We start from the raw sequence: 8,027 nt of genomic DNA on the forward strand, positions 1-8,027 counted from the left end.
ATAAAACTGTTTCCTGCTATCTTGTATGCCTTGCCTCGTCTGTCCCTACAACAATCTTAATTATTTTTTCTTAGATTATGAATTCTAAAGAAATAGAGACAAGAAGTTGTTCAGATTGAATACGAGTTCAACAGTTTAGTATTAAGGTAATCAAACAAATCAGACCTATTCAATTTCCGGGCATATACTGGAACTCAGAAGAAAATGGAAGGGGAATGGGTGTGGCCCAGGTCTACCAAAGAGGTAAATACAGACACTAATGCCGATAACCATATACAGTAATTTTTATATGTGTGGAATACATCTAATTATTATACCACTTTCCCACTCATCATTCCTTCTTACGGAAAATATTCACACCATTTACCTGAAAGGCCAAGGCTTGTTGTCGGAGATTAAAATGCACACACACAGATAGCAGTGACAAAGATGAACCACTTTACTGCAAGCTGGTGCTAGCTTATATAGAAAGTGAGAGTCAGTTATCTTAAACCAGGAAGCTCCCGGGGCCAATCATAGTAAAGGTCAGGTCATCACCTACGGTGCACGCATGTCCGCCCTGCATAAGATTCATGGAGATCACTAACTGTCCATGGAAGACGGGAGGGCCAAAAAGAAGGTTTTCAAAACAACTTGTTATCCTCCCACTGGCAATTTGCCCGCCACCATATTGCATTAGGGGCTCCTTATCTGAAAGGCCCGGGGAGTTCTAGCTGCCCACTGGCAATTTGCCTGCCGCCATGTCTGAAAGGCCCGAGGAGTTCTCAGGGAGACTCCCAACAATACCCATAATATAATGAACTCACTTGTAAGTTTGGAACTCTTCTCTGGATTATTCCAATATGTGAATTTAAGTTTCTCCATTTCTCTTTTTGGCTGCAATATCTTTTTACCCAGATTCACTCTGTACTTTTACCTGAAATTTTAATATAAAAGACTTTTCATCTAACAGCTAATAATTTATTTCTTTGCCATTTAGCATATTATCTTACATCAACTTTTATTCATATAGTCATTTGACAAACATTTCATGAGAAATTCTCATTTATGAAGTCCTCTTCCAGGAACTGAGTGATTCAGTGATGAATAAAGCCATCCAAATGTCCCTATCCTTATATAACTTACTAATCATAAGCAAATAAATATATAATTTTGGATAGCTCTGTTAACAAACATAAACGGAGTAGATAATTGGCAGAAAGAAGGTATGTGACTAATATCTTCCAAAGGAGGTGACCTTTGAATGACATAAGGAATGAGGTAGGTAAACATCTGTGGGAACAGTGTTTTGAATAGGGGATAGCAAATTGCAGCAGCTCTGACTCATGAAGGAGCTTGAGTTATTCAAGGAAAAGCCTAAGAATACCAGTGTTCCCAGAGGAGGGTTATAGGAGACAATGATAGAAGATGGCAGAGAAGTAAGAAGGGTTGAGACAATGCAGTGCTTTGTAAGCCATGCTAAGATATTTAGATTTGATTCTAAAGTTATAGAGAACATTTTCATCACCCAAAAGGCCACTTCATACTCACTGAGAGTTACTTCCCATTACCTCTCCCCTGAACCCTTGGCAAGCACTAATCTACATTTTATATCTATGAATTTCACTATTCTGACATTTTCTGTAAATTAATCCATGCAACATGTGGCCCATTGTGTGGATTACTTGACCAGGCATGATGTCTGTAAGACTCATCATGCTATAACATGTAATTTATGACTTTTTTTGTTTCTTGCTACTATGTTGAACGTATTAGTTCTAGTCATTTATTTTCTTGTGTGATTCTACATGATTATCTATATACGAGATCATATCACCTGCAGGTAGGGAAAATTTAATTTTTCCTTTCCCATATGGATGCCTTTTATTTCCTTTTCTTGATATTTTCCTTGATTTGATCCTTTGACACAATGATTAATAGAATTGGTAAGAACAGACATTCTTGATTCCTTATTTTATTGGAAAATTACCAAAGCTTTCACCATTGTTAATTGTAGATAGCTTTTATTGGAAGTTCCTTTCTAATCCCAGTTTTTGACTGTTTTTATCATGAAGATGTTTTGGGTTTTATCAAATGCCTTTTCTTTCTTTCTTTTTTTTGTGGGGAGAAGGTGGGTACTAGGGATTGAACTCCAGGGCACTCAATCACTGAGCCACATCCCCAGCCCTATTTTGTATTTTATTTAGAGACAGGGTCTCACTGAGTTGCTTAGTGACTTGCTTTTGCTGAGGCTGGCTTTGAACTTGCGATCCTCCTGTCTCAGCCTCCCCAGTCACTGGGATTACAGGTGCCACTGCACCTGGCTCAAATGCCTTTTCTTAGTCTATTGAGATTGTCATGTGATTTGGGGTCTTTATAATATTAATAATATAATATGATATTATAATTATAATATTAATAATATAATATTAATAACATTGATTTGTTTTCACATATGAAACAACCTTGCATTCTTTGGGTAAGTCCAATGTGGTCATGGTGTATAATCAATTTCATATGTTGCTGTATGAATGGGAAAATATTTTGGTAGGGAGTTTTGGTTGTATGCCCATGAGGACTTTTTTCATGTTCTTGGATCTTTGGTTTTGGAACCAGGATAATAGTGATCTCATAGAATGAGCTGGGGTATGCTTCTGCCTCCTGCATATTTTGGAAAGGCTTGTGAAGGATTGGTGTTAATTTTTCTTAAAAGTTTTGTAGAATTCATCAGCGAAGCCATCTGTACTTGAAATTTTCTTTGTGGGAAGGTTTTGATTTCTAATTCTGTTTGTTTGCTTGTTATATAGCTCTATTCACATTTTGTTATTTTAGTGAAATTAGTTTAAGTAGTTCAAATCTGCTTTTGAGCCCTCTAGGAATTTTTAAATTTCAGTCATTACACTGTTCAGCTCAAAAATATCTATTTAGTCCTTTTAAATATTTGTTTATTTCTATACTCTATTTCATGAGTATATCAGTCAGGTCTCAACCAGACAAAGAAGCAATAGAATGTGTCTATCTTTTATCTATGTGTCATCATTATTTTCTTTCCATCTACCATCTAAGATCTGTCTTTCTGTCTGTGTATCTATCTAAAGAAATTTATTACCAGAAATTAGATTAATTGATTTGAGGGTCTGGTTAGGGAAATTTGAAATCCACAGGGCAGGCTGTCAAGGTCAGGTTGAAACTCTGAGGGATGAGTTGCAGGGGCTATTCATAGGCATACTTTCTTTAGGGAATCATCAGTTCTGTTCTTAAGGCCTTTCAATTGATTGAGATGCTTTTAATTTACTTGGAAAATAATTGATTCTTTTGAGGCTTATTGTTAAAGTTCATTAGGTATGACCAGACTAGCTATTAATGTAGGACTAACTTTTTTTTTATACTGGGGATTGAACCCAGGGGCTCTTATCCACTGAGCCACAGCCTCAGTCCCCTTTTATTAAAAAAATATATTTTATCCAGAGATAGGCTCTCGCTGAGTTACTTAGTGCCTTGCTAAATTGCTGAGGCTGGATTTGAACTCACAATCCTCCTGCCTCAGCTCCCAAGTCCCTGGGATTACTGGTATGTTCCACTGTGCTCGGCTAGGGCCAATTTTGTACACTGTTATGGCACTGCCCTTTGAGGTCCGTACTTGATACCATGTGCAATATAATTGTGTTATTTTGTTTTGTTTTTGTTTTTTTGTGAGAACACGAACTATATTCATTCCAAGAATTGTTCCTTCTGCTCTTTTAAGTAGTTCTTTCCCCAGGTTCAGGTAGTTTCCTTATAGTCATATGACTTATCCATGCTTAGTTGAAGAGTTGAGAGGGATCCTCTGCAAGTCTCTAAGCTGTCCTTTTTGTGCAACTCTTTCCTCTGTTATATTCTGTCCTGAGATCTCTGCTATGTTTCCCTCCCCAGCTTCCAAACTCTAGTCTTCTCACTTTCCTCTCTAGGAGATTTTGCACTACTTGATTTCCTATATATGGAAACCATTGTTTTCTGTGTATCATCCAGTGTTTTCAGACGTTTCTGCCCAGAAAGATAACTCCATTCCATGTTACTTCATCTCAGCTAGCAGTTGCCTAAGAGATTAGTTTGTTATTTAATGTTTTACTAGGAAAATATTTTATTATAGCATTTATTTTTTTAATTTATTTTATTTTATTGGCACTAGGGTTTGAACCCAGGAGCACTTTACCACTGAGCCACATCCTCAGCCCTTTCTATTTTGTTATTCTGAGACAGGGTGTCACTAAGTTGCTTAGGGCCTCGCAAAGTTCTGTGGCTGGCCTTGCACCTGTGATCCTAATGCCTCATGTTCCTGAGTTGCTGGGATTATAGGATTGTGTCACTTTACCTGGCTCATTATAGAATTTTAAAGCAGTACAGATATATAGGCAGAAAAACTTGTGTTTCCATCATTCTCCCTGTCCTCTATTCTCCCAAAATTCAACTGATCAGCTTTAAGGAAAGCAGTGTGTAGTTAATATTCCTCACTTAGAGATCATTTTATATTCATTAAAATATATAGATGAACCCCGCAATTTGGGAGACTCAGACAGGAGGATCACAGGTTTGAGACCAGCCTCCAAAACTTAGACCTTTCCACAAATTACAAATGGGGAAGGGACTGGAGACGGAGCTCAGTGGTAAAGCTCCCCAGAGTTCAATTCCTGTTCTACCCCCCAATATATATATATATATATATATATATATATATATGTATTATAATATAATATTAATATATAATATGTTATTAAATATATAATATATAATTGTGTGCACATGTGTGTGTATACACATGTATGTGTTTGGATATAAATACATGTATAATGCATCTCTGTGTATTTGTATATATACCCAAATACATACATGCAAACATTCCATAGATAAAAGTTTTTACATAAATGAGATATTACACCTTTTTTGAAAATTGATTTTCTTGCTGATCTCTGTATCTTTGATTGTTTCCTTCAAATGCCATGTGTATCCATCTAAATATTTTTAATGGCCTGTGTAGATATTCATAGTATGGTTGCAGTACTTTTTTTCCTTTTTTAAAAAATTTATTTGTTCTTTTTAGATATACATGACAGTGACAGGAGAGTGCATTTTGACATATTATATGTACACAGAGTATAACTTCCTCTAATGAGGATGAATGCACTACTTTTTAAATTTAGACATTCCTCTATTGTTTATTGATGTGTGCAAGGGGTTTGCACCAACTTCTCAGTGTTACACATATTACAACGAATATTTTTGAACCATATGCTCTTGTGCACTTACGTGGCATTTTTGTAGGGAATATTTCTAATGATGTAATGTACGTATTAAGTGTGATGGGAGTTGCTGTAGTATTCTGCAGAGTGGCTGTGCTTGATGCCCTTCTAATAGCATAGGAACATTTCCTATTCTCATATCATTTTGGGGTCAATGTGATGGAAGAAAATTTCTACTTTGTTTTAATTTATGTTGACTTCTAAATAGTGAAGTTGAATGCCCCTTTTTTAATACATTGGTAGTTACTGATCTGTAGATTGCCTGTTTCTATCCACTGTCTTTTCTGTTGAGTTGGTTTTCTTTCTTTACAGAATAATTTTACATGTGTTTCTCTATTATACACATTGCAATTTCTCAGTCTCTTGACTATAGTTTATATATGCCATGTATATGTAGTGCTTGAAAAGGTTTTCTGAGAAAGAATCAACCTTTACGTATATATTCCCCCTTTGGAAAATTCTTCCTCATTCATTGGCCTCAAGGTAGGCACTGAAATGGTTAACTGCTTTTGAATAAGGGAAAAATAGCTCCTGTCTTTCCTGAGCTGTTCTAGGTGTTATTACAAACTGTCCTAGCATTCACAGTTAGGCCAGCGCTTTCTCCTGATAAAGGATATCAGAGAACATCAACATTAAACAAGGCCACTTTATGACCATGAAGGTTCCAGACAAAAAAACACACCTGAGTCATTATCTGAAACCTTATCCGAGCTCAGACAGAACATGCGTATGACACAAATCACAACAATGAACCAATACCCCAATCCTAATAGAAGTGACTTCTGGTGCTTGGGCTGCGGCTTAGTGGTGGAGCACTTGCCTCACACATATGGGGCACTGGGATTGATCCTCAGTACCACATAAAAATAAACAAAATAAAGATATTGTGTCCATAAAAAAAAAGAAGTGACTTCTGTTTCTTTTCCAGTTGCAACCCTTATTTTAGACTTCCTCCCTCAATGATTATCCACAATCCATTACTCCACCATGGACTCCACTGCCTGACAGCCTTCCATGCAGAGCAGAACTCTGCCTCTTCAGAATCTCCCCTGAATCACCGAATCCCAGCCCCCATCCAATAACAAGTCTTTTTTATTCTCTTCTTACTCAGATGCCCCATAGTTCTCTATCCTGGGCGTGCTGTCTCACTGTAAGGAGGAACAAACCCAACCAGTTCAGTGACAGTGTGTGTGATCTTTTGCTAGAGGGCTTTCAAAGAATGATATGAAAACATTGAGGGACTGGGGCTGTAACTCAATGGTAGAGTGCTCACCTAGCATGTGTGAGGCACTGGGTTTGATCCTCAGCACCACATAAAAATAAATAAATAAAAGTATTATGTCCATCTACTAATAAAAAATATTTTAAAAATTGAGCCTTATAGTCAAGCTGCTTTTTATTTTGGTTTCATTTGTTAAGGATTCATTCATTTCCACAAAAAAATAAATATCTATCGCTTAGAACATGTTGTTTTAAAATATGTATGCATTGTTAAATGGTTAAATGAAGCTATTTAACATGCATATTACTTCATATTCTTATATTTTTGTGATGAGAAAGCTTGAAATCTACTGTGTCTGTAATTTTTAAGAATGTAGTCCTTTATTAACTAGTCACCTGCTGTACAATAGATCTCTTATACTTATTCCTCCTTTCTAACTGAAATTTTGTATCCTTCAACCAATATTGTCCAACCTTTATTTATTTATTTTATTAGAACAAGTTAATTCCTGTTCGATGAAATCCTTTACTGCCTCAGTAGGCATGGGTCGCGTAATAATTTAAATCTGGAGAGATATTATGTACATTTGGGTAAAGAGGGAAGATCAGGGAGTCAGTGTTCTGTAATTGAAAGATCACTGAGTTTGATGTGAGAAGGTCTGAATTTGCAACATCTCAGCAGGATTGTTTTGGGAAAATTTGCTCATTTCTCTGAATTTTGGCCTCCTTATCTGTATGTGGGGATAGCATCACTTTCCCTCCAGGCTCATTGTGAAGATCAGATGATATACCAAGTGTAGAGCTTTTGGTAAACTACAGCATATGTTGTAAGTGTGAAGGGCTATTTTTTTTTAAATAATGTTAGATTGGGGGGGAACTGATTGCCCACCCCCTTTCATCATCTCATTTTTGTTATTGGAATTAGAAAGCTAGAGGAAAATTATCTTTCTTTAGATTGAGATTGGACTCCAGGATTTGTACTACTGGTCTAGCACCCTTTCTACTCCATGACTGACTTCCTTCCTTCCTTCCTTCCTTCCTTCCTTCCTTCCTTCCTTCCTTCTTATTTTGCTTTTCTAGAATAAAAATCAACCTAGTAAATATTTTTTAGTAGTTCACACTGTCTTTCAGAGAGTATCCTCCTCAGAGTCTCTTAAACAATTGATAACATTAATGGCTTCTGGGTATTTATGAGGTTGTAGCAAGAGTACAAAAGTGTACTTAAAATACTTGCCAGACTTTTCCTATCCAAATGATTTTTGTGGAATTACCCGGGCCCTGTTATTGTTGTTGTTGTTATTTTGTAGTATGTTGACTGCCACCCCTTTAACCACACTCCAGAATCTTATTTCATGGCAGTTTCACTCGGTTGTAATTGGGTGCATGTGATTGTGTTTGTTCTGCCCTGCGGTGCGAGGTTTAAAAAAGAAAAAAAAAAAAAATAATAGCAATCTTAGAGCCTGAGGAAAGTATTCTCTTCACTGATTACAAATTGCTGTCTGTTTGCCGGTCAGCTCTTTGTTCTGGTTACTTATTCTTTCTCACATGCCT

Source organism: Marmota flaviventris, chromosome X, assembly GCF_047511675.1.
Source record: "Marmota flaviventris isolate mMarFla1 chromosome X, mMarFla1.hap1, whole genome shotgun sequence".
NCBI lineage: Eukaryota > Metazoa > Chordata > Mammalia > Rodentia > Sciuridae > Marmota > Marmota flaviventris.